This window comes from Microtus oregoni, unplaced genomic scaffold (assembly GCF_018167655.1).
Source record: "Microtus oregoni isolate MIOR12 unplaced genomic scaffold, Mior012 000087F_ref0000451, whole genome shotgun sequence".
NCBI classification, from domain to species: domain Eukaryota; kingdom Metazoa; phylum Chordata; class Mammalia; order Rodentia; family Cricetidae; genus Microtus; species Microtus oregoni.
This window is the reverse complement of record NW_024544554.1, coordinates 5,378,663-5,387,819: the sequence shown is the minus strand read 5'-3', so window position 1 is coordinate 5,387,819 and position 9,157 is coordinate 5,378,663. Positions and strand designations below refer to the sequence as shown.

General features: G+C 39.3%; 1 non-coding gene across 1 annotated transcript; it reads right to left on the bottom strand.

Moving 5' to 3' along the window:
- Positions 1–7,826: 7,826 nt before the first annotated feature.
- On the bottom strand, positions 7,827–7,957 carry LOC121442216. Its single transcript, XR_005973534.1, has one exon. It is a non-coding gene; the product is annotated as a small nucleolar RNA SNORA76 (small nucleolar RNA).
- Between the last annotated feature and the right edge of the window lie 1,200 nt (positions 7,958–9,157).

The following is a 9,157-nucleotide window of genomic DNA, read 5'->3' as shown; positions in this document are numbered from 1 at the left end:
AAATCTGGCTTCTCAATTTGTCCTGAGCTGGCATGACTTCTCTGTCCCTATGGTTCTGCCATGTGTTGGAGCACCAAATGTTGCTTTTGACTAAATCTCAGTCTTTCTATTTTATCAATAAAGACTTGGGAGTCAGATGCTGGGGTGAAAACCCGCTAGTTTAGAGAGGCAGAGAAAGCACCTGACTGACCTTCTTCCTCTGGTGATGTCAACAAAAGAATAAAAAAAAAGGGTTTCTCTTACACTCTCAGTGAGCTTTAGTGTGGCTGGATTTATGTTGAGGTCTTTGATCCATTTGGACTTGAGTTTTGTGCATGGGGATAGATATGGATCTATTGCCATTCTTCTATATGTCCACATCCAGTTATGTCAGCACCATTTGTTAACAATGCTTTCTTTTTTCCATTGTATAATTTTAGCTTTTTTGTCAAAAATCAGGTGTTCATAGGTGTGTGGATTAATATTAGGGTCTCCAATTTGATTCCACTGATCCACGTGTCTGTTTTTATGCCAATACCAAGCTATTTTCATTACTGTAGCTCTGTAGTTGACACTGAAGTCAGGGATGGTGATATCTCTGAAAGTTCCTTTCTTGTACAGGATTGCTTTGGCTATCCTGGGTCTTTTGTTTTTCTATATGAAGTTGAGTATTGTTCTTCTGAGGTCTGTGAAGAATTGTGTTGGGATTTTTATGGGAATTGTATTAAATCAGTAGATTGTTTTTGGTAAGACTGTCATTTTTATTATGTTGATCCCACCTATCCAAGAGCATGGGAGATCTCTCCATTTTCTGATATCTTCTTTAATTTCTTTCTTCAAAGACTTAAAGTTTTTTTATACAGATATTTTACTTCTTTGGTTAGCATTACCCCAAGATATTTTTTATTATTTGTAGCTATTATAAAGGGTAATATTTCTCTGATTTCTTTCTCAGCCCCTTTATCGTTCGTATACAGAAGGGCTACTGATTTTTTTTGGAGTTGATCTTGTATCCTGACACATTACTGAAGGTTTTTATCAGCTGTAAAGTTCCCTGGTAGAATTTTGGGGGCCCCTTATGTTTATTATCATATCATCTGCAAATAGCAAAAGCTTGACTGCTTCCTTTCCTATGTGTATCCCCTTGATTTCTGTTTTTTGTCTTATTGCTCTAGCCAGAACTTCTAGAACTATGTTGAATAGATATGGAGAGAACGGACAGCCTTGTCTTGTTCCTGATTTTACTGGAATCACTTTGAGTTTCTCTCCATTTAAGTTGATGTTGGCTTGCTGTATATTGCTTTTATTATGCTTAGATACATTCCTTGTTTTTCTGGTCTCTCTGAGACCTTTATCTCGAAGAGGTTTTGGATTTTGAGAAAGGCTTTTTCTGTATTGTTTTTTTTCTTTCAGTTTATTTATATGGTAGATTACATTGACATATTTTTGTATTGAGCTATTGCTGCATGTCTGGGATGAAGCCAACTCGATCATGGTGGATGATTTTTTTTTTTTCTGATGTGTTCTTGGAGTCGGTTTGCCAGTATTTTATTGAATTGCATCAATGTTCATGAGGGAGGTTGGTCTGTAATTCTCTTTCTTTGAGACTTTGTGTAATTTGGGTATCATAAAAAGAGTTTGGCAACATTCCTTCTGTTTCTATTGTGTGGAACAATTTGAGAAGTATTAGCTCTTCTTTGAAGTTCTGGTGGAATTTTACACTGAAACCATCTGACCTTGGGCTCTTTTTGCTTGGGAGATTTTTGATGACTACTTCTGTTTCCTTAGCTGTTATAAGTCTATTTAAATTGTCTATCAGGTCTTGATTTAATTTTGGTGTGTAGTACTTACCCAGAAAATTGTTCATTTCTTTTAGATTTTCTGATTTTGTGGAGTATAGGTTTTTGAAGTATGACCTAATGATTCTTTGAATTTTCTCAATGTCTGTTGTTATGTCTCCCTTTTCATTTCTGATTTTGTTAATTTGGATATTCTCTCTCTGCCTTTTGGTTAGTTTGGATAAGGGTTTGTCTATCTTGTTTACTTTCTTGAAGAACCAACTCCTTGTTTCATTGATTCTTTGTATTGTTTTCTTTGTTTTTATTTAATTGACTTCAGTTTGATTATTTCTGGTTATCTACTCTTCCTGTGTGAGTCTGCTTCTTTTTGTTTTTGAGCTTTCAGATGTGCTGTTAAGTCACTAGTGTGAACTTTCTCCATATTCTTTACATTGGCACTTAGTGCTATGAACTTTCCTCTTAACACAGCTTTCATGGTGTCCCTTTCAAAGTGTCCCATGGGTTTGGGTGTGTTGGGCATTCATTTTCATTGAATTCTAGGAAGTCTTTAATTTCTTTCCTTATTTTTTCCTTGACCTAGAGGTGATTCAGTTGAACATTGTTCAATTTCCATGAGTTTGTAGGCTTTCTGCAATTAAAGTTGTTATTGAATTCTAACTTTAGGCCATAGTGATCTGATAAGATCCAGGAGGTTACCCAGTTTTTTTTTTTTTTTTTTTTTTATCTGTTGAGGTTTGCTTTGTGACCCAGTATGTGGTTAATTTTAGAGAAGGTTCCATGAGGTGCTGAGAAGAAGATGCTTTTGTGTTTGGGTGGAATGTTCTGTAGATGTTTACTAAGTCCATTTGAGTCATGACACCCGTGAGTTAGTTCTCTTATTTCTCTGTTAAGCTTCTGTGTGGCATATCTGTCCATTGGTGAGAGTGGAGTGTTGAAGTCTTCTACTATTAGTGTGTGGGGTTTGATGTGTGATTTAAGGTTTAGCAATGTTTCTTTTCCATATGTGGGTGCTCTTGTATTTGGGGCATAGATGTTTAGAATTAAGACTTCATCTTGATGGATTTTTTTTTCCTATGATGAGTATGAAGTGTCCTTCTCCATTTCTTCTGTTTGATTTTTCATTTGAAGTCTATTTTGTTAGGTATTAGGATAGCTACATCTACTTGTTTCTTAGGTCCATTTGTTTGGTAAGTCTTTTTCCCAATCCTTTACTTTGAGGTCATGTCTGTCTTTGAGATTGAGATATGTTTGTTGTATGCAGCAGAAGGATATATCCTGGTTTTGTATTCATTCTGCTAACCTGTGTCCTTCTATAGGTGAATTGAGCCCATTGATATTAAGAGATTTTAATGACCAGTGATTGCCAATTCTTGTTATTTTTCAGTGATAATGGCCATTTTTACCGCGTTAACCCTCCTGATGCACGAGCATGGGAGATCTTTCCACCTTCTGATATTTTCTTCAATTTCTTTCTTCAAAAACTTGAGGTTTTTATCATACAAGTCTTTCACTTGCAGAGTGTACTCTTAATCGCTGAGCCACCTCTCCAGACCCTACGTTGAACTTTTATTCATTTTCTACTATTTCTCTATTATTTTTCCATCGATCATCTAATGAAAGGGCCAATCAGTATAGAGGTATGCTATCAAATTCAGCAGTATTAGCCACATATGGCCATGAAAATTTGAATTGATTTAAAGAAAATAAAGCTGGAAATTCAGTTAATGTAGTAGCTACCTTTCATGTGTTCAATGGTCACACGCGTGAGGGATAGAACACTATATCTATCATTGTACAAAGCAATGGGACATAACCTTCATGTAACTTGTAATTCTCTAATAAAAACCTTGCTGCCTAGCTAAATGCTTTCCCTCCTGAACATCAAAGCATTATGGAGAAACTGAAGTCCAATAGACGCATTCCTGAGCATTTTCCAAGATTGAGCCTAGTCATTGTGCTTGAGCTATCAATTCAAAGTACACAATGCATTTTCAGAATTAACACCACGGCACCCACTAGAAATGAACAGTTCAAAGGCATTGTTCGCATACTGTGTTCCTGGCACTAGATGCTCGTTTTCCCTCCTTCACCTCTAGTAGCAGCACAAGGAACTGAATATCATCCACATTTTCCCAATAAGGCACCTGCAACTCGGTAAGTACAAACAGTGCACCCTTAGGTCTTACACTGAATGTCCGAGTTGGTGGTGGAGTGGGTCATGTTGATTCTGATGGCCATGCACTAATGTCACAAAATATATAGAAAAGAGGTTGGCAATAAACAACTACAAGTTTGCTCACATAATCTGAAAGTTCGAGGCCAGCCTGGTCTACAAGAGTTAGTGCCAGGACAGGCTCCAAAGCTACAGAGAAACCCTGTCTCAAAAAAACTAAAAAAAAAAAAAAAAAAAAAAAAAAATCTTAAAGTTCGGTTCAAGACAATTTCTATTTATCTTTACTACTCAGTCTTGACAGTTTTCCGGCTCACTGTCCTGGGAGTTACCTTCCAGCAAGTAAAGCTGATTCAGATTTTCATTTTTCTAAGATGAAACACTTGTTTGCACCTTTCATAGTCCTTATGCCATTTGTGGTATTTTCCCCCTTCCGGTTTTGAGTTCCGACAGACACTAAATATTTCTGTCTAGTAATGAGCTGTGGGCAGGGCTGGGTCCCTGCAGATCTGAGAGGCACAGGGCTCCAAATACAGACGACAGGCGACAGCTTCTGACGACGAGGCGGTGTCTCTCGGAGGACTCGGTGCCTCCTTTTGTTGGTCTAAACTTCATTTCCCAGCTTCCCTAATGATCTTGCCAATCTGTCTCTTATATGCTCTAGGATACAAGAGAACTAGTCAAAAATGAAATAGATTTTTCTCCTTCTAATAGACATTTTTAGAAGGTGCCTTAGCGATGAACCTGTCGTCTCTCATCTGCCTCTGGGTGGAACTCGAAGTTACCTTGCCGGATAGGTGAAGTTGTTGACATCCAGTTTTATACAGAAAAATGTGAAGGAAAGAGAATTTAGGACAGAAATTTTTGTTGGGGCACACACAGCTTCAGCAGCTGCTGCTACGAGGGTATCATCAAATTCCAATACTGCCCCAAACCCATGGGGTCTATTTTCTGGTGCAGTCTTGACGGGAACTTGCAATACCGAGCGTCTACAGTGGCTGAGGCTCGCAAAGATTGAGATGACCCATTTCCCTTATCTAATGAATTCGGGTCCTGGAAACTGCAAAAGCTTTCAACCGACGAGACACCAAGAGAGTTGCTGGGAAATTGAAAGACAGCTGGCGTGGGCTCCCAGCCTCTGGAGCTCGGCTCAGGAAGCAGTAAAATCGCACAGATTCCCGACTGTCATAATGAAGACGCCGGAGCAGAGATAGTCAAAATATAGCTAATAGACTGAGTGCCGAAAACCCTGCAGGAAAGAGGCTTCATTTTAAATAATGAATGTACACAACACGTTCACTTTCTTCTCCACTTTGCCAAGATGATATAGAAAGACTGTTTCTAGTTCTATCAACACTGGCTTAAAAAAGTTAAGTCAGAAGACTATTTAACAATTTTTTTTTAAACGTGGAAATTCAAGTGCTTTAGTATGGTTTCCTTTTTTGAGCGCTCTCTTTCTCAGTCTCTGGCCTTGAGAAGCCATGAGGACGATTTAGCACCTTGCTTTATTGAGCGGTGAGAAACTTGTCACGATGCCTCTTGTAAGAATGCGCGTAACAAACTATTAGGTTAGAGACGTGAACTGGCTGGCCTTGGTGTTTCCACGCAATCCATGGTCTCATCAATTATACATTTATGTATCTCTTTTAAGTAAAACGAAACCCAAACCAAATGTCATGTACAGCACAACGGAAGATCTGCCTGATGAGAAGATCTCAGGATATTAAAGATACAGTTTTCTGAGCGGTAATTACAAGGCTCGTTGTCTTTATGAGAACTTACCGTTTTGGCTGTTTTCAAAGGAGCCAGTCAAGGCCATTCCTACTGCTTATCAAAGCCTTTCTGAAACAAGCTAAGTGGGAGGAGCAGGGCCTAGGCCAGCCATGGGGGTGTGGTGTAGCAGCTGTGTGGCCTTGGTTCAATCCCTAGGAGAAGAACAACAGCCCAGCAAAAGCCACATCCGTTTGGGTTTAATTTGTGTGGAATTTGTGAGACGCTTGTTGGTGCTTTTATTAAAAAAAATGATTTTACTTTTTATAATTATGTGACTTTACGAGGCTATAACGTGAAACACTGGGAAGTGTCAATGCAGTCACATAAAATGCAGTTGTAGGGTAGCTGTGGGCTCTTCCCCGCCCTGGAGACTAAGGAGCAGAACCGAAGCCCCTCTCTGGCTTTTGTCTCCCTCCTTTTGGTTTCTTCATGTCTGCATCCAACTCTATAATGGTACTTTTACTGCTCACGAAAATTTCTGTCTGTGTGTGTGCTTGCGTCCCTGAGGGATGCTGAACCCTTTGACATTATGAACCAGGTCTTATTCTTCAGCATTGGGTGGTCAGGAATTCAATGATGACATCAAGGACTATGGCTGCCACCCCTTTAATTCACCATCCACCGTGATGATGGTTGGCTCTTCTTGTGGTCCCAAGATCACTACCTTTGACCAATTGTTAAAACTGCACTTACTCTCAAACTCCAGGGAAAGAAGTAGAAAAACACAATGATTTCTCCCAGTCATGGGACAATTGTAGTTTCTTCATTCTGGGGTCATTATTTAGGACCAACTTGGATCACTATTACGAGGGCAGTGCCATGCGTTAGCTGACCAACGTCAGAGGTTGAAGTTTCTGACCCAATCGTAGCATACGTGTCTCACACAATGTTGTGGTTTCTTCGGGCTCTTTTCTGGAGATGAAATCATTTCCTCAGACTACAATGGAACTTAAACTTTTCTTTCTGGGACTGAGGACTGGCTTCAGAAATTTGTGCTTGCTAGGCAAGTGCCCTACCACAGAGCTATGTTCTGAACCCTGAAACTTTTGAGGATATTACGAAATGGATGCTGGTTACCCATTGCTAAAAAGGCCAGGAAATGGATGCTGGTTCTGTACTGCTAAGGTTCACTGTGCATGTTTCGTTAGACAGCACTTTTCAAGCCTTTTGACTGGGAGCTCTTGGTTCTTAGGACAGACTGGCAAAGTAATGCTCCTTTGCAAGATTGAGTTTAATTTTTTTCCATTATGTTTTTCTTTGTTGGTGCTTGCTTTTTTTTTTTAAATATAAAAATGGTGTCTTGCTACACCACATAGTCTGGTTTTAAACCACGTAGTCTTTTCCCCATCTCAGTTTCCTGGAATGAGGAGGGCGCCCCAATATGTCACTCATGTCCTGTAAAGTTTTTGCGACATTACTATGACTCTAGTTACTGGTTCTGTAGCTATAGCTAAGTTATGGTCTGGCAACAAGTTTTGTGGTCTCCTCATCATTTTCCATATTTCTTAATATTTCAAGACTTGTTATTTATTTTCCTGGTTGGCAAATACTTCTCCTCTGAGTCACTCCTAATCCTTCAAAGTCAAAATAAGGGAGCTGTCTCCTCCCAAGTCTTCCCTTCTGTCTGCCATTCCTGCATCTTGCTCACAATTCTTTCATTGCTTACCCACATGACATTACATTGACTTATTCCTAGGCTTCTAGATTCTGAAGGGGTTGGAGGTGGCAATTATTCCCCATTCAGTTTTATAGTCCCAGAATTTGGAAGAGAGGTAGTGTCAAAGATCTGTTGAATAGAGCTGTCTATTTAGTGTAGTTTTAAACATTAAAATCAGTGTATTCTACCGTTTAGTGCTCATAAATAGCAAATGTTTCAGTAGTTAGTGATACACTCTTTTTCTTCCGCAATTATTATTTTTTAATTGAGATAGAACAAATCACTCTCTCCCTTCCCTCGAGACCCTCTTAGCTACCAGTCTTGCCCCCTCATAGTCTTGCTGTCTTTTCTGCTTAGTTATTCAGTTACTGCTTTCTTTTTTTTTTATTCTTTTTTTATTCTTTTATTCTTTTTTATTCTTTTTTATTCTTTTTATTCCTTTTATTCGATCTGTAGCTAGCAGTTAAAAGGACCGCCCGCGATGGGCAGGCGGCCCCAGTTATGCGCCAGCAATGATATGGCGCTGCAGCTTAACCCCCGGCGCCACGTGGAAGAGCGCCGGGGGCTCAAAGGCAGCGCGTTCAGTTACTGCTTTCAAAGGAACCCTGGTTCCTCTGACACTCAAGGTCGTTCCACCCTTCATCTGTTCTCGACCGCATTATAAAATGATATCTTTGTCAACTTCATTCTTTATTTATATAAACTTTACTCTTCCTCATAAGGGAAAAATTTTTGGAATCGAGTCAGCGTTACTGTGTTCCTTGTCAGATGGAGCTAATCTTGAGGTTGTCTCTTTAAGTCACTTTTCCATGGTCATTTTAACCCCAAGAAAGTCAAGCTCCCTTCTGAGTAGTCCTTGAGGCACCTCTCCAAGCACTGTCAATAGTTGGGAAAGAGAGTTCCAGTCTCCAGCCTGGAGATAATTTCTTCACCTAGTGTTTTTATGGCACTAGCTTTCTAATAAAGGCATCTATTTCTTGTTTCAAAAGAGCATCATGACAAAAGAGATTTGTGTGGCAGGTACCCATTTGATCTCAGAGAAAACGAAAACCATTCACCTCTGCTTTCCATTTGGAATTCCAGTGCTTTTATTTATTTTTTTTTGGGGGGGGGGGTAATATTTAACACCCAGAAAAAGAATAAAAGAAGCACAATTGTATATCTTCTATAACTTTTAGAATTTCTTTGATGTTGTGTGCGTGTGTGTGCACACATGTGCATGTTGTGTGTGCATGCACGTGCTCCAGTTCCCATGTATTAAGATGAACACGTGGAGAACAGAGAATAACTTTTGGTAGTTGGTTCTCTCTTCTACTATGGGTGGCTGGAATTGAACTCAGGTGGTAAGGCTTGCATAGCAAGTATTTTTACACGCTGAGCTACTTCTCTGAAGCTTTTCCCAACTTTCACAGCCTATTTCAAGGGCTTGAACTCCATCCCAGCAGAAAAGAAGTGGACATTAGTCAGATGAAGGTTAAAAGGCAGAAATGCTATTCTGAGTGAAACGTCTGTCGTAATTGAACTTTTGAGCCACAGGGGTGAGTCAATACTTTGCCAGGGACTTTCCCCCCAAAGAAATCTTTTTGTAGTCTTTAGAATACGAATGCCTTTAGAAACATTTTCCCTTCTTTCTCCATGTTTAGCCTCATAACCAGCTTATATTAGGCTGGCAGAACATTTATTACTCTGAAATGTAATGGGTTTTATTTTAACTAAAATAAAAAAAAATCAATCATCAAAAAAAAAAAAGAATGTCAAACTTATGTTTCTTCAAAGGGA